The sequence below is a fragment of the Brassica rapa genome, chromosome A01 (assembly GCF_000309985.2).
Source record: "Brassica rapa cultivar Chiifu-401-42 chromosome A01, CAAS_Brap_v3.01, whole genome shotgun sequence".
Classification (NCBI taxonomy): Eukaryota; Viridiplantae; Streptophyta; class Magnoliopsida; order Brassicales; family Brassicaceae; genus Brassica; species Brassica rapa.
Genome location: NC_024795.2, coordinates 20,915,476 through 20,929,113, shown reverse-complemented (window position 1 = coordinate 20,929,113; position 13,638 = coordinate 20,915,476). Strand labels below are relative to the sequence as shown.

Genomic DNA, 13,638 nt, shown 5'->3' with positions numbered 1-13,638 from the left:
ATTATATATGATATGGTCTATGTAAATTTAATTTTATATAATATGTGTTATAATAATTTGTTAATTCGTATTTAATATATAAAAGAATTTGTGAATTCGTACTTAATTGCAAATGGAGAATTTTCAGAGTGCAAATGATGTGGGAAGAGTTTGATCTTATACACAGGAAGATGCAGAGAGAGACATCGAAAGAAGTCATGATCTTATACAGTGGAGAAAACATTTTATGATATAAATTATGTCAATCCGATCTTAATACTCCTCAGTGGTCCATATAAAACTTGCGTTGTTGATATCACCAAAGCTCACTCCCCACCCAAGAAATGTCCATGAACCAGATTGGTTTCTATAAACCAAACAATGTAAACATATTAAATAAATACAACTGGTTTTTAACAACTACGGTGCACCTTTTTTATTTATACTAGGTCCTTTCCCGGGCTACGCCCGGGTTAATTATTTATAAACCTTAATTTATGAAGAATATTGTAGAACTTTCATGTGAACATATTACTCTTTTTACTGGGTGAATGTTACATATAATTTTTTCTTGCATTTTTATGTAACAAAAATATATATTTTTTAGTTTTCTAAAATACCAAAACTAAGTTATGAATACATAAATAGTCCGGATGATGTTGAGAAGTTGTTATTAGTTGTATTTCTTTGATTATTATCTCATGAGTTGTAGATGGAGTAATTTCTTTGTTGTTGATAGAATAATTTCTTTGTTGTTGATTTATTTTTATTTTTTTCTCTTGCTACTTCTTTTGATATCATATATGATATAATATCAAATTTTAGTTTTTTTTCATTTTTGATTGAAATTTTGAATAATCTATATATTATTTCTGATGAAATGGATTCTTTTTAATAGTGTCGTGAAAATTACTAAACAAATATAATATATATCATATACTCAAGCATACAAAGAAATATTTTTACTTTACCATTGTTCACACTCTTAAAATAAGAAAATTATAAATGTTTCGTCTTAAATTTTTGATTAACTATTTACTGATTACATTATTATTATTTAACGTGTTGAGCTTTTTTTATATATGGGTTGAAAATATGTCCCCTTATATTTATTTGATCAAATTTTTGCATCCAAAATATTATTGATATTTTATATATTGTAAATAACTAAATATATGAAATTAATATTTTAGTAATATATGTGTTGATTTAGAAGGGGGATCAAATGTATTTTAACTAACTTAGAAACGGTATAGGTTTAAATGTTCAGTGATTAGTACTCATAATATCATATTTTTTAGAAAATGTCATTTGATTGAAAATAGTAAAATACTTTTCTTTTTGAAACTACAATAGTAAAATACTTGGTTAGTAATAAGTTTGTAAGACTTGTAGTTTCTTTTTCTATTTCGTTAACATAACATTTCCCTTAAGTACAACAAAACTTGTATTATAACAACCAACTTTTAGTTTGGATTTTTGGTAAAAGATTGTCGAGGATCCATGTGAGATTAGCACACTCATCGAACCAAGAAAGGAATTCTTATATTGATCAAAGAGTACTATTACCTTTCTTCACAGTTTCACTTTTGTCTTTCTAGTGACTGGATCAAAAATATTGAATCAATATATAATACCAAGAATAATATTTGTACCAGTTGACTTTCAGTTATAACAATATATCAAACATCAAAACATGAGGAATGGCTTAGACATATATCTACAGCAGGAACTCCAAAACACAATGAATTATTATAATCTGGAATCAATGGTGGCAATGTGTATAGAAATTAACCATAGAACAAAGAGTTGCGTGGACACTAAATTGAAGAAACCGAAGAAAAAAAAACAAAGCAAGGAATCACACCTCTGATCATGTTTCCGCAGCTTCAGGGGATTCATAAGAGCCTGTGTTACTTGCTCTGCTAGCCAAATCCGGAAAAGAGACAGCAACCAAGAATGAAAATGTTAAGCAACAAAGCAAGCTGTAACATTATTTGTGCTATAACATTACATTCATTTGTTTCTGAACAGTTCTTGATCTCTTTTTTGGTCTTCGAGGAGGTTATCAAGTGAAAACGTTATGCTTCACCTTGTCAAAACGGTTCACAGATTTCCAAAAGTAAATGCTAATGTGAAACTCACCATTGTTATCTCATGTAGACAATACAGTGCCAAAGTATTTTGACGAAGGTTATTCTGTTTTGGTTCCTGATGTAGATAGAAACATTCAATATTAGGGTATAGAGAAAGATACAGTTCACAAACTGAAAGGAACAACAAACCAAGCAAACAGATCAGCGAAGAACCAATAAAACACAAACATGAAGAAGACAAAGTGCTGGTTAAAAAAATGACAAAGTTCAAAAACAACTGAGACTTTGAATAAATATCAAAACTCAGACGATCAATCTGCGGTGTAGCCGGCTTCAAATTAATTTTGTTTTTGAATTACAAACTCTGAAACGGATAAAAAAGAAACAAAGAACAAAAAAAAATGATCTCTCTTTGTGTGAGGAACAATAACACAAAAAAAGGAAAGACCTTATAGTTGAGAAGATTGAACCGATGAATTTGATGGATATAACATACCTTTTTATAGTTGAGGTAATCTCCAGGATTCAGAGAAATGAAGTAATGGTATATGCATTCAATGATGGATTGCGTGAGGAGTGGAGAATAATGATTCAGTGTACTTTGTAACGTTTCTAGCATTGTACTTGGTGAAAGTTTTGGAGGATGTGTCATATCCAGCGTCAGCACCAAATGACTGGTGTATCTAGAGTGGCTGTTACATCGATCAATGGGTTCTGCTTCAAAGCTGCGGTACGGAGACTGCTGCATGGTCATGGAAGTACTGGACCTCAAGTTGTTAACAGATTTCATAAGTTGATGGTATCAATCTCAAAACCACTGAAATGCATACACAAAAGGGTTATTACTATTATTTTTTAAACCTTGCCAGAACTGTTGTCAGGGACTTTGAAAGAGACGATGGCTTTTGTCGACGGGAGGATCTCAGTGAATGTAACCGTTGTCAAAACCTGCCAAGCAAAGATTAAGTGAGAAATTAGTGACGGTGTTTTACAAATGTTTACTTACTAATAGTGAACCAAGTCGCACCGTCACTATCCTCAGGCTTGAGAACAATTGAGTAGCCACCTTTAGCAACTTAATCTTGTGTTGTCTTCAAGTGAGCAAGAAAAGGATCAAGTAACCTTGTAGCTATCTTCCTAGGATTTCTATCAGATGTTACCAACAGAGACACATGGTGACAAAAGTTAGCGATTTAACAGTCACTGTCACAAAGCTTAACTAAACATTATGGGATCAATAGCCATTTTAAGGCTTCTATTCTTATCAAGAAACATAAAAATGCAATCTTTTGACTTTTACATAACAATATTTTCAGAAAAGTTACAGTTTCGAACACAAAGTTGAGCATCCGATGTTTGTAACTAAACAATTTTGATCAATTACAACTAAAGAGAAAGAAGTTATTTTACCAGGTTTGAGTGTAAGTGAACTGAAATGCAACCAAATAAACTTATAAAGTCAGTGAGAAGATTTCATCGCAAATCTTGAAACTTTTCAGATTCCAGATCATCGGAAGAATAACCCACAAAGCGAAAATAAGAAAGAAACAAACATTGCAGAAATAGATGGTTCAGCTATGAGGAGAGGAGAGTAACAGAATGGATATACATACCATGATTCGACCCGCTTCAGAGACTGTTGTTTGACCGAACTGGATTCACTGGTAACGCATCTCCGCTTCTACCAAGCCTGCAGATACATCACTGAAGAATTGGGTGATGGCTATGGTGAATTAGCTGAACCAATAGTAAGCGTATAGAGTCTGAGGGAATCAAATAATCTCATCATAGTTACGGGTCTATACCTGTAAGCATGCCTCTCTCGCCGTGATGTATTTGTCGTGTATGATGGTGGAGCATAGAATCAGAGGATATGTTTATATATTGTGAAAAAGGGAGTTGGAACCTGAAGAAAGGCAGACATGAACATATGAAAGGCATGTGTGTTCGTTCGATCTAGAAATTCGGCATTGCCAATGGCTACGGAAGACTTTTTGGTGGATTACCATCCATTGGGAGGAATGTTATAGAAATTGAGAGGAAGGAAGGTGAAAGGAAGACATAAGTGGGATTTCTGGAGGATTCATTGATCAATTATGGAGTAGTGTGCTGATTGATCGACGAACCGTTGAGGAAGATGAAACGATGAATCTTTCAAAAAAAAAAAAAGATGAAACGATGAAGAGAGGATGTCGAAGAAATGATCAAGATCTGCGTTTTAAGGATTCTGGTGTATTGGGCTACTGGACCAAAATATCATATATACTAATTAATAACAAAACATGTGCATTAATAACTAATATAGCCTAACAATGTTGTGGGCTTACGGATCAGCAACAAAATCAGCCCAATTAGAGTGTGACATGGCAAAAATAATGAATTCTGATTGGTTGATTATAATTAATCTGAGGAGCAATGTGGGAGCTTTATATGTTCCTTTTAGTATATGATGATGATGATGATGATGATGATGATGATGATGATGATGATGATGATGATGATAGATTGGATCAAAATTTACAAAACCCATTTTTAATTACATGAAAAGTTATTATGTGTACTATTATGTATAATGATAACGTTATTGTCATTATATATAAAATCAAATCATGAAAATTTAATGAACATAAAATTTAATCTATTTAATTACTAAACAAAATTGTAACACTTTCTTAAAAAATAATAATAACCATTTAGGAATGAAGTACAAAACAAACGTGTGAAAAATACTATGGCACAAGTGTATAGTTATGTAACATCACAAATTCAATAGAATTATCAAAACTTCTTACAAATAATTTAAAATATATATTTTACATTATATGATTACAGAGAAAAACACAAATATGATAACAATGAAAAACAGAAATATAAATTTTTTTTTTTAAAAAATATGTAAAACAAAAAATATACCTGCCCTTTTAAAAGGGGGAATTAGGTGGTATGGCTACAAAAAAAACAATATTTAGATCAGTAGCCAAATACCCTAGAATACATCGATACAAAGTGTATTTTATATAATATTACACTTCTAACCTTCAATGCAACCGGCTAAACCTGCAATTTAAAAGAAAAAAAAATTATTCAAGAGAGTTAAAATTAAACGTGGTCATGAGAAAGTCACACATTTCTTCTTCTTCTTCCTAACGTCTTACATGGTTTTCAATCCACATTATTGTTATACTATACAATTTATTTACATTTACTTTGTTATATGAATCCTAACACCTTTATCTTTCACTTTTGTTTCTCAGGTTACAAATGGAAGATTAGGCTGCCAAGTAGATTGTTCGAAACTGGATTTGAGCCATCTGGTGAATATATTCTCATTTATATGTAATAATGCAATGTGTATATAAGTGGAATAGATCGTGTGTACGTAGAATAGAAAGACCATTCATGTGAAATGAAATATTTGATCTTTACTATTTGTTGTATTCTATTATAATTGCAAAAAATAGACATTTCATGATATCATAGACATTTCATGATATTATTTGGAGTTAGTATTAACTTTTTCCATGATATCATATAAATTTTAAAAATTCACCAATATGTACTATACTATTTATCTAGTTTAGGTTGAGGGTTTATATTTGGATTTAGGGTTTATATTTGAGTTTAGGGATTAGTGATTATGGTTTAAGGTTAAATATATAGAGGTTTATGGTAAGATTGTTATATGGTTAATTATTGAGGGATTTAGGGTTTAGTGATTAGAGTTTAGGGTGTAGTACTTCTTCTCAAGTCTATTTTCCTTTCCATTTTATATAGTATAGGTGATAGTACAAAATATTATATATTATTTTCATATTTTAATTTAATCTAAAATATTTTACATTTAGATTTGGGTTTAGGAATTCAAGTTTAGGGTTTAGTATTTCAGTCTTGAAGGTGTGTTGGGTTTAGGGTTAGAGGTGGGTTGGGGTTGAATTACAAGAGTAGTCTTCATTCCATGTTAGATAATATAGAATAATAGTTCAAAATTTATATATTTATTATTTTTTGTTGTTTTCCTTAAAATATTGTAACTTTAAATTAAATTTAACATTTGGGTTTAGATTTAGAGACTCGAGTTTATAGTTTAGTATTTAAGTGTGCAGGTTAGGTTTAGAGTTTATAATTTTGTTTCGTATGAAGATATTCTGTTTGTTCTATCTGACGTAGTACTTTTATAAATGGAATACAACACTTACTTAGAATAATTAACCCGTACGTGGACAATATTAAATCTCAATTTCTCTTGGACATGTGCTCTCGTCGAAGTTAATCCTTGGTGCCATTATCACCGGTAACTTAGAAATGATAAGGACATAACCGGATAAAATATGTATGAAATGTTATCAATTTAATAACGTCAAAATCAAAGCTATTTACTTAATGTTGACTCCAAACTTGGCTAGATAGCCAATTCACCCTTTTAAAAGTGGGTCAGAATCTAGTAAGATTTATTAAAACCTTTTAAGAGACTATTACATTTTTCAATGAGTACTTAGAAGACATGTGTAGTCCACATAATTGTTTGTAGTTTTCTTTATTTACTCAGTCACTTTATTATTTTCACTTTGATCATTCATCTGTTCAAAGATGAATGAATTTCTTTAACGAAGACGATGAGTGTGATTTCTACAAAATATGACATTTTTATGAACACGGTAAAATCTTAGATATTGAAATATTATGCTGAGCGTTAAGACTTTAAATAATCAGCTATTAATTTGTATAGAGATATGAATATATATATATTATTAGGATTGAGAATTTGTAATTAAAAAAAAATTTGTTGACTTGGAAATTAAAAATTGATTATAAATAGTAATTAAGATAAATGAATTGGTTAGCAGAGTATTAAGTGAATCTATTTATGTTGTTCACGAGAAATAGTAATTAAGATGTTCTATTAACGTGAAAATTGTAAATATTTTTTATAACAAAAATTTCCTACAACAAAATGTTTCTAACAAATGTGAACAAATTTCTAAATAACAAATTTATTTTATTAATGAAATATTAGAAATTTTAATGTTATAATAAATTGATTAAACCAACGTGATTTAGGAAAAACGATATGTTTTTATGAATTTTAAAATTCGAAAGGAAATTATTTTTGATTAAGCAATATGTTAAAATATAAGAGAAATTGTTATATATTTTTATTTTAAGTATATATCCTTTTTGATATATATAAAATAATTCGTCTTCAGAAGTTGTATGTTTTAAATATAAAAATGGCTATATTTTTAATAAATATATTATTATTTTTATAATCTATTCCTTTTTATTTATATAAATAAATTCGTTTTTATTAAATTACATGCTTTGATATAAATTTTTATATATAATTTTTTTAATATTAAAAATATTGCATTTTTGTTTTAAATTCCTTTTATTTATATATAGGGTATTTGTTTTTCTAAAGTCCATATTTTAAATATAAAATGCTATATATATTTATATAAAAGATATTTATTTTTGATAGTAAATTAGTTTGGAAACAATTATTAACAGAAAATAAATTTAAATAAAATATTAATAATTGCATTTTAGTGTTTAATTTAATATATTAAAGTTAAAGTTATTTTGTAATAACTATTGTAAAAATTAACATGAGAACATCATATATGAAATTAATTTTTCAGATAATATTATAGAGATATGTTTACATAATGTTTATTAATATAACCATGAACTTTGTAAGCTTTGTGTCATATTTACCGTAATAGCTTCCAAAAAGACACTTTATTTTAAAGTTTTTCAAACTCTATATCTAAAGTTTAAATGTGTTCTTTTGCAAAAGCAAAACTTTAAACTTAACTTCAAAACTATTTGTATTTTATACTGTGGTCCTTATATTTGTTATAATTAGTTTAAATTCATCAAACTTCTGTAAATAACTAGCACACATATAAAAATATTACAATAATATTAATTAATAAAATGTTACATTAAAATATAAAACTTTAAATAGAAATACATAATTAATATTAAAATTCAGCAAAATACCATATTTTCCTTAAAATTATTTACGTAATTCATATATGATTATCTAGTGTATTTTGAAGTAAAAAATTACTCTTTTTATTTTTAATTTGTAGATTACGAGTTAAAAATTGTTCAAATCGGGTGATATTAATACTTGTAAATACATTAGATCTGAACAAAAAAATAAAATATTGCTAAAAGACTTAACTTCTATCGATGATATTAATACTCGTGAATATATTCGATCTAAATAAGAAAATATTATACCAAAAAGACATTAAAAAAAGTAACAACAACAACCATCTTGGGTTAAATAAAAATTGTTTGGAGAATATTTTGGAGATTTTGGAGGTTTCGGAACAAATTTACTTGACTATTAGTATTGTTGTGATATTTATATTTGTGTAATAGTTATGTATTCATGTAATTTTTATAAAATAATTTTTGTTAAGTTTCTTTTGTATATTGTTGTTGTCTTAATATAGTTTTAAATTATTTTAAATCTTATTTTAAAGTTTTATTTAATTTTCTTAAAATTTTTTTAAATATTTATGAGATATAAAAATTTTAAGGATTAAAACGTTAGACAATAAAATATTTAGAAATCATAATTTTGAAGTGTAATTGTAGGAATCAAAATGCAAACAAAAATATGAAACTTGAAATTTAAAGTTTTTAATAGTGAAACTTCAAATATAAAGTTTCTCTTCTCAAAACTTATTTGAAGTTTTGAAGTTGTGTTTTGGAGAACACAAAACTTTATATTTGAAGTTATAGAATGTCTTTGGGAGATGCTTTAACATACACTATACTAAATGCACTACACATTTACTTATATGTTAAGCACTAAATATTTTATCCTTTGGTATGAAAGACACTAAGAACATCTCCAAAAAGACACTATTTTTTGAAACTTCTAAAATTCTGTATTTGAAGTTTAAAGTTTTTGTTCTCCAAAAACAAAATTTCAAAACTATTTGTATTTTATACTATGTTTTTATATTTGTTATATTAATTTAAATTCATTAAACTTTTACTAGCACATATATAAAAATATTATAACAAATTAATTCGTAAACTTTTATATTAAAATATAAATATTTTAAATAGAAATAACATAATTGATATTAAATTTAAGCAAAATACCATAATATTCCATAAAACTATTTTCGTAATGCATATATGATCATCTAGTGCATTTTAAAGTAAAAATGACTCTCTTTACTTTTAATTTACAGATTACGAGCTAAAACTTATTGAAAACGAGTGATATTAATACTTGTAAATACATTAGATATGAAAAAAATAAAAAAATATTGCTAATGGACTTAACTTTTATTGATAATATTAATACTTACATTCGATCCGAAGAAGAAATAATCGTACGATAAAGACATCAAAAATAACAACAACACGCATCTTCGGTTACACAAAATTTGTTTTGACAATATTTTGAAGATCAAATTTATCTGACTATTAGTATTGTTGAAATATTTAAATTTGTGTAATTTTTTTAATATTTTTTTGTTAAGTTTTTTTGTATATTGTTATTGTCTAAATCTAGTTTTAAATTTTTTAAATATTATTTTAAAGTATTATTTAATTTTATGTGTAAAAATTAAATTTATAAAGAGTAAAACGATAAACAATAAAATATTTTAGAATAAAAAATGTGATGTGAATTGTAGGGACTAATGCAAACAAAAATACGAAACTACAAATTTAATGTATTGAGTAGTCAAACTTCAAATATAGAATTTCATTTTTCACATTTTAAATTTGAAGTTTTTCAATTATTTTTATAAAGCAAAACATTTCATATTTAAAGTTATAGAGTGATTTTTGAAGATTCTCTTGGTGTTTGAAATTAGACAACTATTATTAGGCTCCAAATACTTTTCAACAAGTCTTTTATTTACCGTCAGGAGACCAGAAAATGGCCAATTTTCTTTTAACTTCTGAATTACTTTTTTTAATTACTTTTTCGTCGTTAGCTTTTTGTCGGTCGTTCAAAGAACTAATTGCAAAATGAGGTTTGTCTCCTGGTTGGTTCTTTACTTTAGTTATTTATATCTTTGGTCATTAGATTAGGTTTGATTTTTTGTTGCTCTTGAACAGTATAACAAAGATTTTCCCGTCTCGTCTTTCATCGTTAAACTTTTTGTTCTTAAGAGTTATTTGCTAGTCTGATGCTATCGTTTTAGTGTAGATAATTTTGATAATCGTTGTTGTTTCGTTATCCGGCTGAAGTTGTGTGATTTATTTTTCTTTTCTTGATCATTTGTGTATTTTCAGGTCTTGGAATATATATATTTCACTATATGTTACCTTGTATCATTTAATGAATGAAATTTAGTGAAAAATCATTTTATCATCGCAAAAGCCAAAAATGGTTTAAGATTGTATATATAAAAAGTTGTTACAAATACTTGAACCAACTCAACAAACATAATATTAAGGGATTTTTGCAAAATTGACCTATAACTTAAAGTCAAACACAAAACTAACCTCTTTTTTTTTTGAAAATTGGTTTTGCCCTATTCACCCCACAAATTCATATAATTTACGAAAATGCCATCCATTTTTTTTTTATTTTTTTTTTCGAAAATGACATTTTTACTCTCTTACCCTCATCATCTTCAAGTAATTACAAGATTGCCATTGTCATCAATACCACAACCACCATGAACAACCAATTTGAAGCTCTTAATGCTCCTAAAATCGATTTACCCTTCTTCTTTTTCCATTCTTGTGACCTAAACACAACATATCTCTCACTTTCTCTCCACAATGAGCTAAAAAAACTCAAGATTTTGATTCTAAAATTTTCATGGTTCATAGAGTCATAGAAGCTAACGATTATGGGTGGGTGACTTCCGTTTGTGATTCTGTGTGCTTGGAGAAGCCTTATGTATGCTAAGGAACTTATCTCACTAATTTAAGGTATGACATCGAGTTTTTTTCCAGATCTGTTCGTCAGACGACTTACTTGGGAAGTCGTCTGGCTGTAGACGACTTACCTTTCAGTCGTCTGGCTGTAGACGACTTACCTGGAAGTCGTCTGGTCAACGCAGAGGTTATTTTTGCAATTGACTTTGAAATCTGTAACCTGAGACGACTGAAAGTTAAGTCGTCTACTATTGTTTGGTTTCAAAAAAAAATTCCAAAGAACCTAGACGACTTACATTTCAGTCGTCATAGGTTAGCTTTGTATTTACTGGATAATTTCAGAAGTTTGACTTCCCCAGACGACTTACATTTCAGTCGTCTGGCAAAAATTAAAATAATAATATTTTTTTTAAAGTAAACGACTTACAATTAAGTAGTCATAGGTTAGTTTTGCAATTGAAAAAAAAAACTTCAAGATTTAATTATACACAGACGACTTATAATTCAGTCGTCCACCAGACGACTTAGTTGTAAGTCGTCCAGGATTTTTTTCCGAGATTCTGGTCAAACCTCGTAAATCCTGGACGACTTACATTTCAGTCGTCTCGTGGACGACTGAATTATAAGTCGTCTGTATATAATTAAATCTTGAAGTTTTTTTTTTCAATTGCAAAACTAACCTATGACGACTTAACTTTAAGTCGTCTACTTTTAAAAAAATATTATTATTTTAATTTTCACTAGACGACTGAAACGTAAGTCGTCCAAAAAGTCAAACTTCTGAAATAATCCAGTCAAATGCAAAACTAACCTCTGACGACTGAAATGTAAGTCGTCTAGCTTTTTTGGAGTTTTTTTTTTAACCAAACAATAGTAGACGACTTAACTTTCAGTCGTCCGAAATAACAGATTTCAAAGTCAATTGCAAAAATAACCTCTGCGTTGACCAGACGACATATAGTTTAGTCGTCTAGACAACTTAGATTGAAGTCGTCCGCGTCTTCTCCACTAGTTTTTAAGTCTTCTACGTTAGTTTTTGAATAACTTGTATTTTTAAGAGTGATAAGTAACTTCAAGATATGTAAAACTCATATTTACAAAATATGTTCTCTCCCTTAGTTTTACTAAATTTGACTAAGTTTTTCAATGCAAACTTATAAAAAATATGATATGCTTTGACTAGTTACTATTGTTTGTTTCCATCTCTTACCAACATTCTTGTTTATTAAGATGAGAAAAAGGCCATTGGAGTTTATTATTGCATATGAGAGATCCAAAGATAAGAAAAAGGCTACTGAAGTCTATTATTTCATTGATTTGTAAATGTGTAAACACATTGTTAGCACATTTAATACATCTTGGAAAACATTATTACTGATTTTACAAAAAATTCACAACTAAAAGAGTATACATGCAATTCATAAAACAGATCACAAACAAAACTATTATAGATCATTCATCTACAAAGACAAGCTTGGATTCCACTTGAGTAGACAAGACCAGACAACTTTTAAGAAGTTCAGACGACTTCTAAGAAGTCCAGACGACTTCTAAGAAGTCCAGACGACTTCCAGGAAGTTCAGACGACTTTGCCAGAAGACTTTTAGGAAGTTCAGACGACTTCCAGACGACTTTACAGGAAGTCCAGACGACTTTACAGGAAGTCCAGACGACTTTTAGGAAGTCCAGACGACTTCCAGACGACTTCCAGATGACTTCCAGACGACTAACAAGTAAGTCGTCCCAGAAGTTTTCCAGATCTGAAAAACCTGCATATTAAATCGAGATCTGAAAAACCTGCATATTCAAAAACGTTCAAATGGCTTAAAAACAGAAAAAATGAGTGGAAGATTATATAAATCTACCTTTACAGAACACACAAAAATACATATCTAAAAATAATAGATCTACCTTTAAATTAGTGGAAGATGAGTACCAAATAATTAAAAACCTGCAAAAAAAAAATAGATTAGTAACAAAGACATGAGACAAAATTGAAAAATTCATATAAAGTTTGGTGTTTTCAAGTCAAAGAGATTAGAGTGGGTTTGGAGAGTTTTAGTTTGGGAAAAAAGTAAGAACTTTATACAACAAGAAGTTACCAAATGAAGAAAAATCAGACATAAGAACTTACCAAAACGCTCAGAAAAATCTAGACGACTTCCTAGAAGTCCAGACGACTTCCTGGAAGTCCAGACGACTTCCTGGAAGTCCAGACGACTTCCTGGAAGTCCAGACGACTTCCTGAGGACTTCCAGGAAGTCCAGACGACTTCCTGGAAGTCCAGACGACTTTGTCAGAAGACTTCCAGATGACTTCCAGACGACTAACAGGTAAGTCGTCCCAGAAGTCTTCCAGATCTGAAAAACCTGCACATCAAATCCAGATCTGAAAAACCTGCATATTCAAAAACGTTCAAATGACTTAAAAATAGAGAAAATGAGTGGAAGATTAGATAAATCTACATTTATAGAACACACAAAAATACATATCTAAAATTAATAGATCTACCTCTAAATTAGTGGAAGATGAGTACCATTTGATTAAAAACCTGCAAAAGAGATAGATTAGTAAGAAATACATGAGACAAAACTGAAAAATTCATATAAAGTTTGGTGTTTTCAAGTCAAAGAGATTAGAGAGAGGTTGGAGAGTTTTAGAATGATGAACATTACATTTTTGTTGCAGCCAT

At 28.7% G+C, this 13,638-nt stretch overlaps 1 long non-coding RNA gene across 2 annotated transcripts; it reads right to left on the bottom strand.

Moving 5' to 3' along the window:
- Positions 1-109: 109 nt before the first annotated feature.
- Positions 110-10,660, bottom strand: LOC103833888. 2 transcript variants are annotated; one of them, XR_004449240.1, is made up of 4 exons: positions 3,881-10,649; positions 2,572-3,779; positions 2,125-2,190; positions 110-1,901 (listed from the first exon to the last, which is right to left on the bottom strand). It is a non-coding gene; the product is annotated as an uncharacterized LOC103833888 (long non-coding RNA). The 2 variants fall into 2 exon arrangements; XR_004449239.1 differs by having other exon boundaries at positions 2,572-10,660.
- Positions 10,661-13,638: the final 2,978 nt, after the last annotated feature.